Below are 19,377 nucleotides of genomic sequence, written 5' to 3' on the forward strand. Positions count from 1 at the left end.
GGAAAACGTGAAATTTATCGCTGGGGCTTGACCCATATAATGTGACCAAAATGATCGTGGTAACTTTTGGTTGTAGGTGCATGTTTGGCGGATACCCGCATCAAGTTTTAAAATGCTCTCTGAAAAAAAAATGCTCTCTGTTCAAATATTATCTAGAACTATGGTGTGCCATTAGCATACTCTTCTATTGTACGAACTATCAGCAAAATGCAATGGGTAAACCGATACATGAATCTAAAACACTTTGCTTACTAATTTGTCTATTTTCGTGGCGTGTCAGGGCTGAGCTCTGGCGTTTCTGATCAGCAGAGTGTGGGTGCGAGTCCCGGTTGTGGCACTTATGTCATTGAGCAATATATCATACCACAATTATTGCTTTATCCTTCGGATGGGACACTTGAAGCCGAAGGTACCATGCACGCACACATGTCAAAACAGTACATGGAAGAGTACGGGGGTAAACCCCGGTGTTTCTTGTTCACAAGCAAGCATGCCCGGTAGGCACACTTAAAGGAACACGTTGCCTTGGATCGGACGAGTTGGTCTTTGAAAAGCGTTTATAACCGTTTGTTATAAAATGCATGTGATAAGAAAGATATTTTAAAAGAAGAATACAACGATCCACACAAATTTGCCTAAAATTGCGTGGTTTTGCTTTTTCTTTGCGAACTAACACGGTCGGCCATTTATGGGAGTCAAACATTTGACTCCCATAATTGGCCGACCGTGTTAGTCGACGAGGAAAAAGGAAAACCGTGCAATTTCGAGGCATGTTTGTGTGGACCATTTTCATCTTTCTACCCATTATGCATTTTATAACAAACGGTTACAAATGCTTTTCAAAGACCAACTCGACCGATCGAAGGCAACTTATTAATGAGGCATTATTGGTTTCATTTCCAGAATAATTATGAAAGTTATAATATCAATTCGGCTGATAGTCAACTACTGGTTGTTGACCCCAATCATACATTTTTTTATTATCAAAATTGAACAAGAAGCATTCTTCTCATATAACAAAAAAAACTCGGTGGAGAGACTGTGTAAAGAAAAGGTTATGTCATGTCTTGACACCTTTGCGGACCCAGTAAGAATGTACTTTGCTGGCATAGTTACCGTACGCGTTAAAGGCAGTGGACACTATTGATAATTACTCAAAATAGTTATCAGCATAAAACCTCACTTGGTAAACAGTAATGGGGAGAGGTTGATAGTCTAAAACATTGTGAGAAACGGCTCCTCTCAGTGACGTAGTTTTCGAGAAAGAAGTTGTTTTCCACGAATTTGATTTCGAGGCCTCAGATTTAGAATTTGAGCTTTCGAAATCAAACATCTGAAAACACACAAATTCGTGTGACAAGGGTGTTTTTTTCTTTCATTTATCTCGAAACTCCGACAACCAATCGAGCTCAAGTTTTCACAGGTTTGTTATTTAATGCATATGCTGAGATACACCAAGTGAGAAGACTGATCTTTGACAATACAAATAGTGTCCACTGTCTTTAAAATATAACTAAATACAAAGAAGCCGAGTGACTAATTGTAGGTAAACACCCCAACAGCGAACGCCCACCTTTAATTAGTCTAACATCGTCACCGTCCAAAGCAACAAAATTGGCTACTTGTAATTGCTAAATGATTATACCGGAGGAGAACGCACTCGATCCGCCGCGCAGTGACTGTTAATTACATGCCCAATTAATTATTTGGCCCGCGCAATTAAAAAAAAACGAGCTCCCTTTCCTCGATCTATAGTCTGAGCTCTTAGACCAGAATTTAAGATTTTCTTGCTGCTTTAGGTTTAAGAGGCTTATCTTTTTGAGATTATTCAACCGGTAACAATGGAATATTTCTTAAGAAAACGGGATAAGAGGTATTTGAGTGGGGTCTTTTGTGCTAGAAGCGAGGGACAATTTCCTGCTGGCACCTAGGCCAAGTGGTGCACGGACAGCGTGTTTGATCACGATTGACTGAAGAGGTTTTTTGCGCCAGAAAGACCCTTCCGTTCTGGTCAGTACTCGTTCTTCTTGGCTTAGTGCTGTGAATGGTGGATTTATTTTGGATGTTGGTCTCTATCGGCTGCACTTGAAAGCAAGGACTTGCTATGCGAGGTCGAGATGACCAATTATTCATGTGAGAGGCAAGATGGAGGGGGCGTGGTAAGGATCAATGGTGAAGGCTACTCATTGCTTTGTCCAGCGTGTTCACATGCTATACATCTAGTCAAAGGAACAATACTTTAACTTTGAAGCATGTGAATTTTATTTATATTACATAACGGGGAGCCACAGACCGTCTGAGTAAAACAAACCTTTTGAACGGCTGAACAAAAAATGACCTTACCCAAAATGGCTACCTTTAAACTTTTTAAAACAGCCATCAACACAGATGTGCTTCCCATCCCCAGGCCCGCCCCAGCCCAACCTTACAACACAGACACACACCCGCTAAATTTAGATAAGTTCTGGGGCCCACTTTCACAGAGCTGCTTAAAGACACTGGACACTATTGGTAATTGTCTAAGACCAGTCTTCTCGCTTGCTGTATCTCAACATAATTATGCATACAATTGCAAACCTGTGAAAATTTGAGCTCAATTGGTCATCGGAGTTGCGAGATAATAATGAAAGAAAAAAACACGCTTGTCACACGATGTTGTGTGCTTTCAGATGCTTGATTTCGAGACCTCAAATTCTAAATCTGAGGTCTCGAAATCAAATTCATTGAAAATTACTTCTTTCTCGAAAACTACGTCACTTCAGAGGGAGCCGTTTCTCACAATGTTTTATACCATCAACCTCTCCCCAATACTCGTCACCAAGAAATAATATTTTAAGTAATTACAAATAGTGTGTACTGCCTTTAAACAAAAAGGAGTCAAGCACAGCAAATTAATGCTTACCTAAAAACGATTACAGGCCAAAATACAATGTCACAAGTACCACCGCTGTCTGGTATCCGGCTCATATTTTGCTTAGCAGCATATCGTTAGCAATATTTGTTGCTGAAAGCAGCTTTATAAAATTGGGCCTTCACTAAACGGACCCCCCCCCCCTCCATCGGGAGAATTTCGTACTAGCCACTCCCACCTCCACAAAGATGCTACAAAAATCATACCGAACTCCCCATCCCAAACATTTAAACAGTTGCATAATAAGTCAACAAGCCAGTGATTCCTTGCCACTGACGACATGTTGTTCAACGATCTCTTGAAGAGAGCTAGCAGTGTAATGTTTACAGTTCTACGTCAGTCATGCTCAAGTGGTAGACTAACATGGGTGAAGATGTCCACAACGCAAAGCTCTCAGAACTAATACCGTCTTCTTTGAAAAGGTGGCTCTTGTTGTTGCATCTCTCCTATACATTGTCACATTGTGGTATACAACTGGAAGACCATTGCTAATAATGCTGTGTTGCGAAGTCTAAAATGAAACGGTGCGATGGTGGCTGAGTGGATATCAGTTAATTATCAATAACGTAATCATATTATTTAGGTTGTCCACAGCCTGTTCAGTTGTTTGTTGTTGCTTTACAACAACAAAATATCAAGCAGCTTGTTGTCCTTCTTTTTTTGCAGCTGACTTACAAATGGATTTTCAAGGGATCATCATATGTAGACCTAGATCTTTTCAGAGAAAAAAAAACATATATAATTTTGGGACAACTTTGTATTTGCAAAAGTTTGTGTCCTGGTTTCTCCCGATCAAAATAATATACGGGAACTTCTAGGCTGTACAAATGTGGCGAGTGTGGATAGATGGTGACTGCTTGAAAAACGTGCGTGCAATAATACTTGAATGTTGTTGTATAGAGACATTAAAGCAACAGAAATTGTTTAATGACCTGGGCCCAATTTCATAAAGTCTGTAAGCACAAACATTTGCTTAGCATGAAATTTCTTCCTTAGTAAAAACAGTATTATCAATCAAATTGCCACGTTATTTTCAGGATAAGCAAACAACAGCTGAATGCCAGCATCAAGCAATATACAACAAATTAAAATTTGATTGGTGATCTTGTTTTTATCAAGGAAGAAATTTCATGCTAAGCAAATTTTTGTGCTTACAGGCTTTATGAAATCCGTTTCGACCCTAGGGAAAAGTCTTTCTCGAAGGAGCAACATTTTAGAAGAAGAAAACAAAAATTGAAGAAGAGGCAATTGAAACAAGTCTTCCAGTTCATTATCGATACATTTGTCGATTTGGTTTGACCAATAAGCGATCATTTCAACCACACCCGATCATTTCAGAGATGAGGTGCATACGGCAACACTCTATGATTGCTCACAACAAGATGTTTGCTTAGGATTTGGGTTAGAAGATTTTTAGCTCCATCGATCCACGGACCAGGATTAAAGTTTACAATCAGCAATGCCCTTTGGCTATTCTTTCACCAGTGGCCACACAATACTCCTACAGTATCTAAAGTGTTTTCTTTCTTATACCATTTCCAACCTTATTTCCGAAGTTCAAAGTATACACAATCCTATAAAACATTCGGAGTAGGTAGACTATTTATTTATAACTTATATTCGCCGAAGTTTTCATAAAACATTCCCTTTCCAGAGCGAACTGAGGGGCAGTGTGGTACTTATCTCACAGCCCTCTGTGGTACGCAAACAGCCGAAGTGGTCGTGGGATTTGGACGATAGCATATTTTCACCGATCTTGTGCTAACTTGGAGAGAGGCACTCGACCATCTCGGAGATGCAAATGGGCACTTGGAGAGGATTTCAAACTCTCACACGATGACTGCTCCTATATGTGTTTAAGAATCGAAATACTAAGTGAGTTCACAGTGGATACAAACTAAAAACAGGAGCAACTTATGCGAAACAACTCGAAGTCGATAAGAAGTCTCTTGACAACACCTCGTCGTTAGAGGAAGGTTTGTCTAGAACAAATTGCGTAATTCCGACGACTTATACTTGACATTGGTAAGAGTATACAAAGTGTTCACAGATTTGCATTGGTCGTGGGAAGCTTACCTGGAAATAGTTTTCATTTAAATGTATATATATTTTTTTTAATGATTCAAACTATTTTAACCAACTATACAGATCGAGGATGGGAGTAAAATGTGATTGAAAACAAATAAGGGTGAGCTGGGGGGGGGGGGGAGTCCAAGTTGAGGGTATAGCGAAAACAGTAAGAAGCCTTTTTTGTTTAAACAAAGTTTACCTTTGGTTTTGGAACCGTTGAGATGTTTGACTCCTACATAAATATAAATGACCGCCGTGGATTTCACAAAGAGTTAAGACTAGTCTTATCTCGACTCTAGGACGAGGACTAGCCATACGTTTTTAATATCTCCCAGGACTAGTCCTAAGGTAGGACTAGTCCCAACTCTTTGTGAAATCGACCCCCTGAAATTTAAAGCGGTTATGTCCCTAACATGAACAAATAACCCGTAAAATTGGAATACATCGTCTGAGAAGCATTTCATTCAACAACAAAAAACGTTTCTCGGATTGAACAGTTTTCAAATCCCTCTCTCTAAAACCACATTCCTTTGAAGGGAATCGTTTCTCAAAATGTTAATATCATCGCCAGCTACAGTGCTGCTCACCAAGTCAGTTTGTATGGTCATTAGTTTTGAGGAGTAATTTCAAAGGTGTATCCTCCCTTTAAAGGCAGTGGACACTATTGGTAATTACTCAAAATAATTATTAGCATAAAACCACACCTGGTAACGAGTAACGGGGAGAGGTTGATAGTATACAAAATTGTGAGAAACAGCTCCCTCAAGTGACGTAGTTTTCGAGAAAGAAGTAAATTTCCACGAATTTGATTTCGAGGCCTCAGATTTAGAATTTGATGTCTCTAAATCAAGCATCTGAAAGCAAACAACTTCATGTGACCGTGACAAGGGTGTTTTATTCTGTCATAGTTATCTCGCAACTCCGACGACCAATCGAGCTAAATTTTTCACAAGTGAGAAGACTGATCTTTGACAATTACCAATAAAGTGTCCAGTGTCTCTAAATCAAGCATCTGAAAGCAAACAACTTCATGTGACCGTGACAAGGGTGTTTTATTCTGTCATAGTTATCTCGCAACTCCGACGACCAATCGAGCTAAATTTTTCACAAGTGAGAAGACTGATCTTTGACAATTACCAATAAAGTGTCCAGTGTCTTAAAAGGAAACACTCATCAAAACATGTTTTAATTCTGAGCCAATTTTGGTTTCCGGAGTAAAATGGACGACAAAAATAAACCTGCAGATCCTTAAACATATCCGGCGAAACAATCGGGTAATCCGTTTGCATATTGGATACATTTAAGCGAGTAATCAAGCCCCTGGGTACGAGGATAAAACAGGGATCAAGCAGACTCGAACACATGTCCTTAGGCTAGGAATATATATTGAAAACACTAAGCGCAAAAGCGCTTAAATACGACATTTTAAATTGGGTTCTTGGGTGAGAATTGAATGAAGTTTTTTTAACAGTGTACCCAAATAAACTTGAGCTGAAATATCAGTAAACGCTGACTTGGAGTATAAACTCACTACAGTTAGAAATGTTGCTTTCCTTTCAACGTGCATTGTGAAATACTGTTGAGCTGAACAAAGACAAATTAACTAGAGCAGGATTTGAACCCGAGATCCCGGATTAATATGCATTTCGATGCTTAGTGGATTGTGATTGGGGTTGAGAATTTCATCTGAAAGTATTTTTGTAAACTGAAATTTAGTTCTTTTAAACCTATAATTCCTCACGAAATACAATGACGGAATGTAATGAGCATAACTCATCAAAAGACAAGACTTGTGAGAATAATGAGGGTGTAAAATATGCCAATTTACCAGTCAATGAAACGTTCGTAGAGAACTCAAATTATAGGACCAACTCGACCGTTGGGTATTGTAATCATTTTTACGTCCTGATCAACATGCAGAGATGTTCAATAAAGTGCAGGCTTGTGTGCTTTGTTTAAGATGGGCAAGTGCACCGAGGCATTTCTCCTTGGTAAGGGGCACCCTTTGAGGAAATTGTAAATTTCTACCGGAGCATTTTAAGGGCATGAAAGCATTGACCAGGGAGCATGGAGGCAATCGCCTTTATTGTCTCCATGACGGGATCAGGTCTGCAGTGTCTTCTTCGATGAGCTTCCAAGACACAGATTATTGAGTTAACCCAACTTCAAGTAGTGTCATCGATCAGTAAGAACTCAAGTATAACCCCCCACTCCAAAAAGAACCCCAGTTAAGTCACAACCATAGAATACCACAGGTGGTTGGATCATGGAGGTAGAATGAGAAAGTTTCTACGAAGGAGACTTTGTTAATCTGGTTCATTCATCTAATCAGCGGATGAACTTGAAGTGGTGTCAATTAAAAGAGGTTGAGGTTAACCAGGTAATGGTCTGTACAGAGAGATTGTGTGGGGATGTATGGCGGAGACAATGGGAGGAAATAGGGGTGGTCAATTTGCGGTCAGGCTGACTGAAGATGGTCAACGAAACTGGAACACTGGGTTCGTGGAATTCATTGAGTCAGGAATGAAAGACCTTTACCATCCACCATAAGGATAGTTCGCTGCGTGCAATGGTTTGGTTTTTGTTGTGAAGCGGCCGTCAACCCTGCTAAAAAAAAACTATTATAATAAACAACATATATAGGTGCAGCGAGTTGTACTCGAACCCTTAACCAACGCCGTCCATATGTTTAGTGCGTGAGTGGAGGAGATAATTCCGACTTGCAATTTACATTTTACACCCCAACTCTTTCGGTATTTTGACTCGTCAACATAAATACCTTCAAGTTTCTGTTTGAAATAAATAAATCCAGAAATGTAAAAGTAGATGAACGAGACTTTGGAGATGAGGTGAAATGTAAGGCCAAGGTCACAAGCCCGACCTCAATTATGGCTGGAGGGGACGAGTCTACAGAGCTACAGATGTTTACACATCAAATCCATTGTATTTAGAATAGATAAACGAATTGCTCCATCAGATTCATCCATCGACACCTCTTGAGCAACCGGCACCCGCCAAGAAAGGGCCCGGATAGGCGCCTTGGCATCAAACAGTCAGATCTTGGCGAGGCACCGATCCCCGAACAAACAAACAACTCGCTGCCGTCGTACTTTTCTCGCTCTGCGAGCTCTGCGATCAAAGCTTGCGGTGGCCCAGCGGCCGGAAATCTCTACTAAAAAGCATCGCAAATCCTCGGAGGTAAAGCAAAAATAATCAATTTACACGGAGGATTTAGAGATGATATGGATATAGGAATGGGTGATTCTGTCCTCTGACTACACCTTAAAACCTTGAGTTGTGTTTCTCTCGATTCAATTACAGATATCAAGACAATATTAATGTGACAAGATAGTGAAGGAAACATCAAAACTAATTTGAGAATTGAGACAGACAGTGAAAGAAGAAGCATGGGATTCCATTTCTCTTGTGAATAAAGACTGTAATGTGTTTCTCAAGACAACTACACAGATGTACAGACATTACAAGATAAGAAAGAAAATGATCACATCGGAACTAATTTGAGAAATGAGACAGGGGACAAGAAAAAAAAACAGAAATGAGATTTCACATTTTTTTATTTTTTATATTTTTTATATAGTCTGGTTTTGCTTGTGTTCTAATGTTTTGTTTTTTTGTGACTTTTAAATGTTTCAGTGCAATCTCCTTTTCATATTGTGCAATTATATTTTTATCGTTGGAAGGGGTCTGGTTTTACACATCTTTTGATGACAGTTTTTACACTTTTGTTTTAACCTTGACAGCCCCTGTACAACTTGTAACTATTGTGTATGTCTAAAGATTTAAAGTGAATTTTAAGTGAATGGAGAAGATTTTAAATCTTGTGTCTTAGGCACAACAGATGTCCAGACAACATTACACTTACGAGAAATAATTGAAGAAAATTATCAAAAGTTATTTATGGCATTGAAACAGGAAACGGGACAAGGAATGGAAACATCAATTTAATTTCACTAATATTTTAAGTGAATGAAAAATGTTTTAAATTTTGTGTTTCTCAAATCAATAACAGATTATCCATACAATATTAAAGATAGTGAAGAAAATAATCACGTCAAATAAATAATTTGAGAATTGAGACCGGAAAACAGGACAATGAATGGAAACATGTGGTTCAATTTGACTTATCTTTTAAGTAAATTGAGGTGATTTTATTTCTAGTGTTCTTCAATATCAGTTACAGATATCCAGACAATGTCAAAGTTACAAGATGATTAAAGACCCTGCAGCCGATTTCACGAAACGCTAGGATCAATCCTAACTCTATGTTAGGACGAGTAACCCGTCCTAACTTAGGATGAGTTCAATGCGTCCTACGTATTTGGATACGGAACTGAACCCGTCCTAAGTCCTGAGATTAATCCTAAGTTAGGAAGAGTTTGGTGAAATCGACGGCTGGACACTATTGGTAATTGTCAAAGACCAGTCTTCTCACTTGGAGTATCTCCACATAATGCATAAATAACAAAACTGTGAAAAGAAACCACGCCAATCCATTTACAATCTAAAACCGAAGTAATAGTTTCTCCAAAACATGACCGCCGATTTTGCTTAACAGAAGCTCTTCTCAGCAGCTCTTAACCTTCTCAGCAGCTCTTAAAATTGACCTGTTCCTGACAGTTTTTGTTCATCCTCCCTCAACCGTATCCCTGTACCCCCACCTCCCCCCCCCCCCCCCACCGTCGCCTGTCGTGGTTTGACCGTCATCTCATTGAGGTGTGTACCCGGTATGTAGAGGATCATTGGTTTGTTTAGAGCCCACTGTCCCCTCCAGCGAAAACAGATTTTAGCTTCGAGTGTGTGGTTTGAGGAGGCTTCATTTCAGTTTATAGCTTCCATATGTCAGGGGAGGGAAAGTGGGTGTCTCCACCTTTTTTATGTAGGAAGTCATTCCCCTCAAATTTCTCAGCAGGGCAAATGGAAGATACATGATGCCCGTTGTCATATTTGTCATATTTGGGGAAACAATTAGCGGTCTTCATTAAAGGCACTGGACACATTTGGTAATAGTTGTCAAAGACCAGTATTCTCACTTGGTGTATCCCAACATGTGCATACAATAACAAATCTGTGAAAATTTGGACTCAATCGGTCGTCGAAATTGCAAGAGAACAATGAAACAAAAAACACCCTTGTTGCACAAAATGTGTCTAAAAAAGGGCTTCAGGCATGAAGTCTTTTTATATTTGAGTGAGAAATTACCTCTTTCTCAAAAACTATGTTACTTCAGAGGGAGCCTTTTCTAACAATGTTTTTATTTTACTATCAACAGCTCTCCGTTTTATGCCATAAAACAATTATTTTTGAGTAATAACACATTGAGTCCAGTGCCTTTAATTAATCGAAATTCGTTCTTAGGTTTTTATCGATTACCGGTAGGCCTATACCGTAATATTGATAACCTGGCTCTGGGTGAGACCATAAACGTTCTCTATGGTGAGACCGACATGGACCTATACCGACAAGGAGCCATCTTCCACTAGAGGGAGTCTAACATCAAGTGTGTGTGTTTATACGAGCCGGTTATGGGTTCAGGACAGAGGTTCAAGTATGACAGATCTCAAGGTCACGTCTAAGCATGACCCACCTTTAGATCTCTGACTGACACGAGCTGCATCATATTTGCTCTTGAACTTGTCAGTGGTCGTGGACACAAATATCCTTTTAAGATTATATTCCGGTCAGGTTGGTTAATAATGGGTATGTTTAACAAGCTTTTTATGTTAGTATAAACCAGAGTTCGTGACTGGCGACTGACCGCATGTCACAACGATGGCATTGCTGCCAGGCTTTAAAACGAAATTTGTTTTTTTCTTATACTCTACAACAGTTTTATTTTTGCCACGCCACTTTATTAAGGCCTATTAGGCTAAGAGACAAATGACCATCCTTAAACAAAAATCAACAAACAAAACATTTTTGGTTTTTTTGTGTGTGTTTTTTTTGCTGATAGGTCGAAACACTCTAAAAAATGTAATTGTCCTTACCGCAATTACTGGGGTCAGACCTATAGTGAGTAGTGTTCGTCATAAAAAAAAAGCAGGGTAGACTTTTTGTAATAATTATTGTCAAAAATATACGATATTTGCATTTATACGCATTTTTTAAAAGTCTCTTATGTCGACGTTGGCTAAGTTTAGTTGAAGCTCATTGCTCAGCGTCATGCATTTCCCAGGTATCCTTCCACAATGGCCCAATTTCATAGAGCTGCTTGCACAAAAAGTGGCTAAGCACAATAAAATGTTGCTCACTTACCATAAAAAGGTTACCATCCAAACTACCATGTAACATGAACAACTATTTTATGACCGGTATCCTGCTCATTTCTGTTTAGCAGCAATTGTTAAGCAATATTCCCGAGCAGCTCTATGAAATTGGGCCCATGACCTACGCACACTGGGGTTTCTACTTACACATAACTTCATTTTGGACTTTACTGCATCATTTCCCACATCATTTAATAAAAGTTCACATGAAAAGTTGGAAACCATCTTCATCTTCACATGTATCCCAAGCCCTCCGGGTTGCGGTTGCATTAATGCCAGAAAGATACCTAAAAATAAACATCCATCTCCGTATTAGAATACCATCTCGTTTTAGGGCATCACAAACAGGAATCAACAGTTTGCAATTAATACGGTATCTAACCCAAAAAGGGAACTTGGAGAAGCAGTGAATTTGGTATTTCACTCGACCTCTCCCTTAACCAGAAAGAGCCCGTAACACGAATCCAGTTTCCTGCTTGTAAAAGTTTAACTGTATCAATTGGTAACATAACCTGCTGATCAGCCACGTTATCCACCATGCGCCGTGAGCTCTCTGTAACTCAACACAGTCGGTGGATATCGCTTCAGATGTCATCTCTTGAAAATAAGACCTGTTAAATCAAACCGCTTAGAGGGCGTTTCCTAACTGGTTGCAGCGTTTCGTTTTCCCTTACAATTCGATTTCCGATCGTTTGGTTGAAACCCGCTATATGCCTGGGGAACACGTAAAAGGAACAGGGAACATCGTTAGCCAAAAGAGGAAGGGATCTGACTGGCATTTTGGGATTGATATCCATGGATGTGCTATAACCCATACATTAAAGTCAGGTTATCCCTCACAACCTTCATTGCTTCCCTTTCTAACAACACCACTTTCCGTAGACTGGTACCCTGCCCCTATCCGCAAGGATAATAATATTAACATTTAATAATATTTATCACATTTACAAGCACATGTACATACATTAAACATATTTAAGAAAACAAAGTAAAACAACAGTGGGGTGCCCAGGAGAGCATAAAAGTAAAAAAAAAAAAATAACTATCGCCAAAAGGCGTATGTCTCCTAAAATGTCTCCGATAATGACAGAGATTGGCTTATATACGTGTACAAAACATCTACGTCGGATTACACTGCGAATCTCAAGAACCATAAAGGTCATGTGAAATGATGAGGTCAAAGGTGATTAATGAACGCGGGTCAACAACAAATGTCTGGCGTAATTCACGAGCCCCGAAGTGTGACGTCAGATGTTCAGGCTAGCCTACAGTCCCAATTACTTCCCTTTCTAACACCACTACTTGTGTTATTATTTTTTTTTTGAGATGTCTGTTTATTTACATCGTGAAATCGACTTTTGAGACTTTTAATACATCGGCAGCCAATAATGCATTTAGGGGTAGATTTGAATAATTTGTATATAACCTCTTTAGGCACAAGTTACCGCTTCCTCGGACTTTAGATACAGTTGCTATGTCAACAAATGGTTCGGGAAAGCTTTTGCATAACCTCCAGATGAGCAAAACCTGCGTACCAGTGTGCCATAATGTGACACCTTCTCTGCATGAGGTTAAGCAGTGTAACTTGATTCAACCAATTCAACTCATGCAAGTTTTTAACTGTTGATATCTTTGTAAAATTAATGTTTATCTCACCCCCCCCCCCTCATCCCCTGAGTATCTGCGTGTCTTTACCTTATAGAATGTTTTTATCGGCAGACTGAACATTTTATAATTATTGGGAAAATTACATTTTTCTCCTCAGTCTTGCCTCCTCCATATCTTTTTGTATCTATTTTGTGTGAAATTATATTGAACTTGTGAAGAGAAATAAAATATTACTACTAATAATCCAAATTTGTGATCAAACACGCAACTTGTACCAGAAAGTATTCAAATCTCGCAAAGCTACTTTACTGAATAAGCTGAATATCATATACAAGAGTACAATCACTATGCCACTGCACTCTCGATATAGGACCATCGAAGCTAATGCCTCCACGGTCATCAATCTCTCATCTATGTTCATTACAGACGCAAACAAAAAACTCATTACGCAACGAGGTGCCTCGCCATCAATTAATCTCCCACTTTGTCTTTGTACTCCTTAACCCGTCATTGACAAGTGAAGCCCCGGTCTTGATTTACATCGACATGTGTGGGAGGATATATCGATCAGGTAACAGCCATTTTCAACTTGACCCCCCTCCTGTTTTATGATTACACAGATATCGATTACAAGGGGTGATATCCATTAACTCCAGATTGATTTGTAGGAAATTGATCCTCGGTGATCACCCTATAGTTTAGCTATTAGGTCATTGCCTCCTCAACAACCAACAACGTATAGTGTTGTTGGCAGTTATTGACTGCTGAAGCCAAAATCTTATTAAGGCTGCGATTCCATGTGATATGACCAGCCAAAAACAGTTTGTGAGCTTTAATTGCCTTTTCGAAATCACGACTCCAGTTTGTGGGCTCTTGTTGGTAGGGTTCGTCTCGTATTTTTGAAAAACGTGCGCATGCTTTCGGTATCTGGGCTTGGAGTTTTATAAGCCAAAGCCCATAAGCCGAATACGTGGTTTTAAAAGGGCTGTCAGTCCATTTGAAATTACGTATCATATCCTTGTGCACGTTTTCAAATACATGTTGGCCTATGACAGTGGTAACCTACCTCGAAACACAGGTTTCGAATTGGTCCGGCTTAGGCTACGTCTATGCGTGGTCTATGTGTGCAAAGCCCACAGTGTTCACTACGCTGTTTCGAAGACTGCCAACACTCTCAGGCTTTGCGACCAAAAAGGGCTGTTCAGCGACAACGCTTAAGAACCACACTTACATGACGTCACTATACATGTTTCTAGTATTGGAGGGCCATCAACTTCGGTTTCGCCCTGAAATAGGTTATCGTTTCGTTAGGAAGTAGGTACCCATCACCAAAAGATAGTTATAACATGTCCGCGCATCTTGCATATCGAGGCTCAGTGCCAGTTCGCATGGACAGTTTTCATGACACTGAAAATAAACAAAAATCAACTGATTTTACTTCCACCTCGGAAATAAATCAATGAGTGGGGACTTACCTGCCTGCAAATTATTAACTGCTTCATGTACAATGGACGTCATGGTGTGGTCTTTTTTTGCCTAGTGTATGATCAATACATGAATTATTGAATGTATTACATCAATGCAATTATCATTCCGTTTACCCCTACAAGCTAATGGCATCCCTATTGCCTCGCACTCAATCTTCTTCAACTACAAGTTATATGCAGCTGTAGTTTACTTGGCTATGGAACGTGCACATGACAATGCACATGACGAATGATTGTATTGTTCGCGGCAAAAACAAGCCCAAACCTTTGGTAATAATTATTAGAAATCCAGAAATTCATTACCATAGACACTTGGTAAAGAGCACTGGAAGGAGAACTGTTGATATTATAAAACATTGAATAAATACCCATTGAAGTAATGTGGTTTTACAGAAAGAGGTTATTTCTTTAAAATTATGAGAAAGGCATGGCGCCTTTCGCATGCATCCGAAAACACTCAAATATTATAAGCAACGCCTGACGTCACACAGCGAGGTACCACACCGATTGAATAATAGGGTGCGTTCGTTTAGCTCCCCTGAGTCTACCCCGGTGTGTGGCGGTTTTTTTTCTTTCTAGGACGAACGTGGGTAATTATCTGCACACGTTCGTCCTAGAAAAAAAAAACTCGACACACCGGGGTCGACCCAGGGAAGCTAAGCGAACGCACCCATTATGGGCAGTTAGGTGTGCTCAGTGGTTTCTCCGTCACTGTCTTTCATTTATGTGGACCCTCGTTCGATACCTGGACCGAGCCTTGCACGTGGACCTGTAATTTGTTTCAGTCTCTACCTCACTGCGTGGGTTTTTCCTTAAAGGCAGTGGACACTATTGGTAATTACTCACAATAATTATTAGCATAAAACCTTTCTTGGTGACGAGTAATGGGTAGAGGTTGATAGTATATAACATTGTGAGAAACGGATCCCTCTGAAGAGCCATAGTTTTCGAGAAAGAAGTAATTTTCCACGAACTTGATTTCGAGACCTCAGATTTAGAACTTGAGGTCTCGAAATCAACCGTCTAAACGCACACAACTTCGTGTGATAAGGTTTTTTTTCTTCTTCTTTCATTATTATCTCGCAACTTCGATGACCGATTGAGTTCAAATTTTTCACAGGTTTGTTATTTTATGCATATGTTGAGATACACCAACTGTGAAGGCACGTCTTTGACAATTACAAATTAAGGGGTTTCCATCCCACGTCTCAAACTGCAGTTTCTTCCGATTATATTTTTCATATTCAGATTTTTAGATCCATACAAATTGAACAAGAAAAACGACAGAAGTACGTAAGAATTGGGGATGTTCTTTCATCATTTTGGCAGCTTTCTCATGGGTGGGTGTTGTGTAGTTTGGTTTTCGCCATGTCATTATGAATTGGTGTTCATTGCTAAACCAAACCGATCATGAGGTGGTTAACTTGCACAGAAGACAAGCAACTGGTTGTTATAAACATAGGTGGAAGTCACAGAAGAAAAGAAACGTGACCCAAATTTTAGGGGTTCCTTGAAATGATGGCATTCCCATCCTCTTGATAACCCTTGGAGATACACACTTCAAGAAGCTACTGGAACAGTTTCTTCAGCAAGAGAAAAAGCAATCAAGCGCAGGATAGGCTATTTTTAAAATTTTGAGACAATAAGTTCCCACAAGAAAACAAAAACACAGAAGTCTGAAACCAGATAAAGGTTTGAAGTTTCTCATACCGGATGACATCATGCTTTTAAAACGTTGCTGTTTCCGGATTACAACAAACCAAACTCTTCCATTAGGACATAAAACACCAACTCTACAGACAAGTTTCTTGCAATATTTCTAAAAGTAAAACAGAAATGCACTCCGACCCCACGTGGTTGTACAATGTTTCCCACATGTTCACCGGATATAAGCGATTCTATGCCCAATTAATAAGGAAGCAGACGAGAACATCAGGGTTTTTTTCCCGCTCAAATAACACATGGAACATGTTGAGGGTCAAGAACCCAAACTTCAAATAGCAATCATATGTTCAGACCGAAAACGGAGACAATACTTGAAAAGCTTGTATACCATGTACTTCCCCCTCCACCACCAAGCACCGCTAACGAGCGAATTGAATTAGACGTGGGGACAAGTCGTTAAACGTCTGTCGATCGCGAAAACCTGAATCATCACGCCACCACCACGACTCGACTATCCTACCGTGATATTCCATAACGACTTGTCCACAAGTCTATAACTGAATTGAATGAAACATACGACAGACGCGCTGTGAGAAAGAGCTGGGCGGGAAATTGCCCAATTACGCAACACACTTGTGATTCTCTACAGCGAAAGAGAGAAAGATGGGGGGCGATGTCCTACTTAATGGTCTTAATGAGGACTGAGCTCCAATTAGGCGCCATTATTGAAAGGAAGACACGCTTGGAGATGTCTCTGACAGGCCTGGAGCCCTACCGTTAATTCCTTCATAAGAACACCAGGGGTTCTACCTTATGCTTTCATCCAAACATTCCAGCCTTGTCAAATACCTTTTTCCTTCTTTCCCCACTCCATGCACTCGCTGATTCTTACCCTGTATTTCTGTGAGAAGATGCTGACAACTTGGAGAGCAGAAATATATACGATAATGATGTAATGGATTAGACTCGCAGAGTCGCTCGATGACGCATGGTGTTGTAATTTTAGCACAATGCCAAAGTGAACAAAGGGAACAAAATACAAGTAGTTCCACCAATGTTTGTGACAGCATGAATAACATAAAAAGTATGAACATTCTTCATTATCAATTACGGGCGTCTAAAGATTTGAGTCTCAGATCGTCCGTGCAGATGCAACAGTTTATTTTCCTCAATTGATATTTTGAAAAAAATAATTCAGGACTTATGCTTCGTTTTTGAAAGGGCAAGGCATCAAGGCATTTTCTCCTTGAAAGGGTACCCTGGGGAAATTGTTATTTTCTAACGTTGAGCTTCAAGGGCACCAAGGGCATGGAGGCAATCGCCTTCGTTGCCTCCTTGAAATATATCAGGCCTAAACAATAAACAGAAGTTCCTCTATACTGAAAACACATTATTTTGTTGTGGTTGATATACATGCACACAATAACAATATTTTCCTGTGTACCATATCTTTAATTTTACCTCAAAACCCAACTTTAATGGTAAACGAAACCTAACAACAATTGCTCTCCAGATTGACCGATTCACCATCAACTCCTGCCCCTGGAGTTCGTGTTTTGATGCTAGGTCCACGGTCGGATCGCACACAGTAGCAGCCAAGCCAGTCTGCGCCCGGGGCTCCCCGTCCTTAAACCCAGCGTCTATTCTTAGAGCCTTCGCACTAGCTCCTCGTTCCCTCCCGCAAGCCTCCATAGCAGTCGCCCCCAGGATCATGAAAGGACCGGTAAGCGATAGTTATGATGGGGCTCTGTCAGTGTGCTCCTAGCCGGCAAAATGGATTAAAAAGATTTAATGGGCCAAAATATACACTGTGTATTATGCGGGCTATAAATAATGGCAATGTGTCAGTAGGGTTAGAATAACATACATGGGGAAACAAATGGCTAGGAGATGGTAGATCTTTTTGACATTGAGGAAACATACTCAATCAAACCATCCATTACTAATGCTTAATATTTACATCGAAAACACAGCTGTGTAAAATGAAAAATAACACTTAATTTTTGCTCTATGTTATCTAGCTACACTTTCTAAAAATAGTTCATAGCCCGAAGTTTCGACCAAGAGTCTGTCTCGAAAGCAAACAAATTCAGCTACAAACTCATACAGTTGCAGCATGATCAAAATTCGATTTTATTATTTTTGACGCATAACTCAGGTTTTATTTGCATTGTCATTTTCGAAACTATAATATAATAGGCATATATCACTTGTTATTATTATTCTCAATTTCGTTCCCATTTGAAGACTGTTGGTATGAAATCTATCATAAAGTACTTCGCTTAAATTTGTATAATAATTGCCCTGTCAGACCGTTGTAAAAAATACATGAAAACCCAGAAGGACTGTGTCACAAGGTGAGCAAAAGTACAAGGGTACTGAAAAAGACTTGAGAGAACGGGTCCCAAGACGCGAGGGTAAGGGACTGTCATGACTACCACCAGCTCTGGCACTCTATTCAGACCCGCTTGCCCTAGGTAAACACGGTATACATTTGGCCAAGGAGCTACCTCAGAGTGAGCTAACAAACGTGTACTCCACTAAGCAAATAGCCTGGTGCTTCAACCATAGCCCGTTATTGTCAGCCCCAACAATAGCCCATCGTGTCCCAAGCGTGTTTCGGGGGACTGGTGTGGTCGTGAAAGCCACACACTTCATCCGTACGTATACATGTACACTCTCTCTATTCCACACTCGGCCCAAGAATTTCGGCTGAACAACACTCAATCTTTTTATTCCCCCCCCCCTTCCCTCCCTCTACCCGTTTATTTCCCATGGAAGTTGAGCACACAATGTGCGGCGAAGAGAGAAAAAGTACTACAGACCACGAGGGGAATGTCGCTGAGAATTTCTGAATAAAAGAGGAGCCGGGGAAATCATGAATTTGATTTGGGTTATACAGAGTGGTGTATTCTCTACTGGGGTAAAATAACCCTATTCACAAATATTTTGTCAGAGTTGGAAGTAAACAGTAGCACTGGGTGCTACTTGGCAAACATGACCCCTTAAAAAACACCTGCCATTTAACGTCCAAGAACAAAACACGAAATGGAAGTGGGATTTTTTCTTTTCACAATGAGGAGAAAAATCGGGACCAACACATCAAATAAATATCTCAACTATTGTTCCAGGTTATACAAAAAAAGTCTGTCATTTTAGGTCCTTGAATTGGTAATTTCTAAACAGAGTAAAGTTTGAAGAACTGTCAATAACCATGTTAAATTACAGAGGTTTATTGTTAGGGACACGATTAACAAACTTTGAGGTAGGGTTCAACGAAGTAGGCGACTCTTCATTGCTGACTTTACTTTTAGATGTACACCAGTATTTGCTGTCAAACTGGGGTTGATTG

Source organism: Asterias rubens, chromosome 6, assembly GCF_902459465.1.
Source record: "Asterias rubens chromosome 6, eAstRub1.3, whole genome shotgun sequence".
NCBI classification, from domain to species: Eukaryota; Metazoa; Echinodermata; class Asteroidea; order Forcipulatida; family Asteriidae; genus Asterias; species Asterias rubens.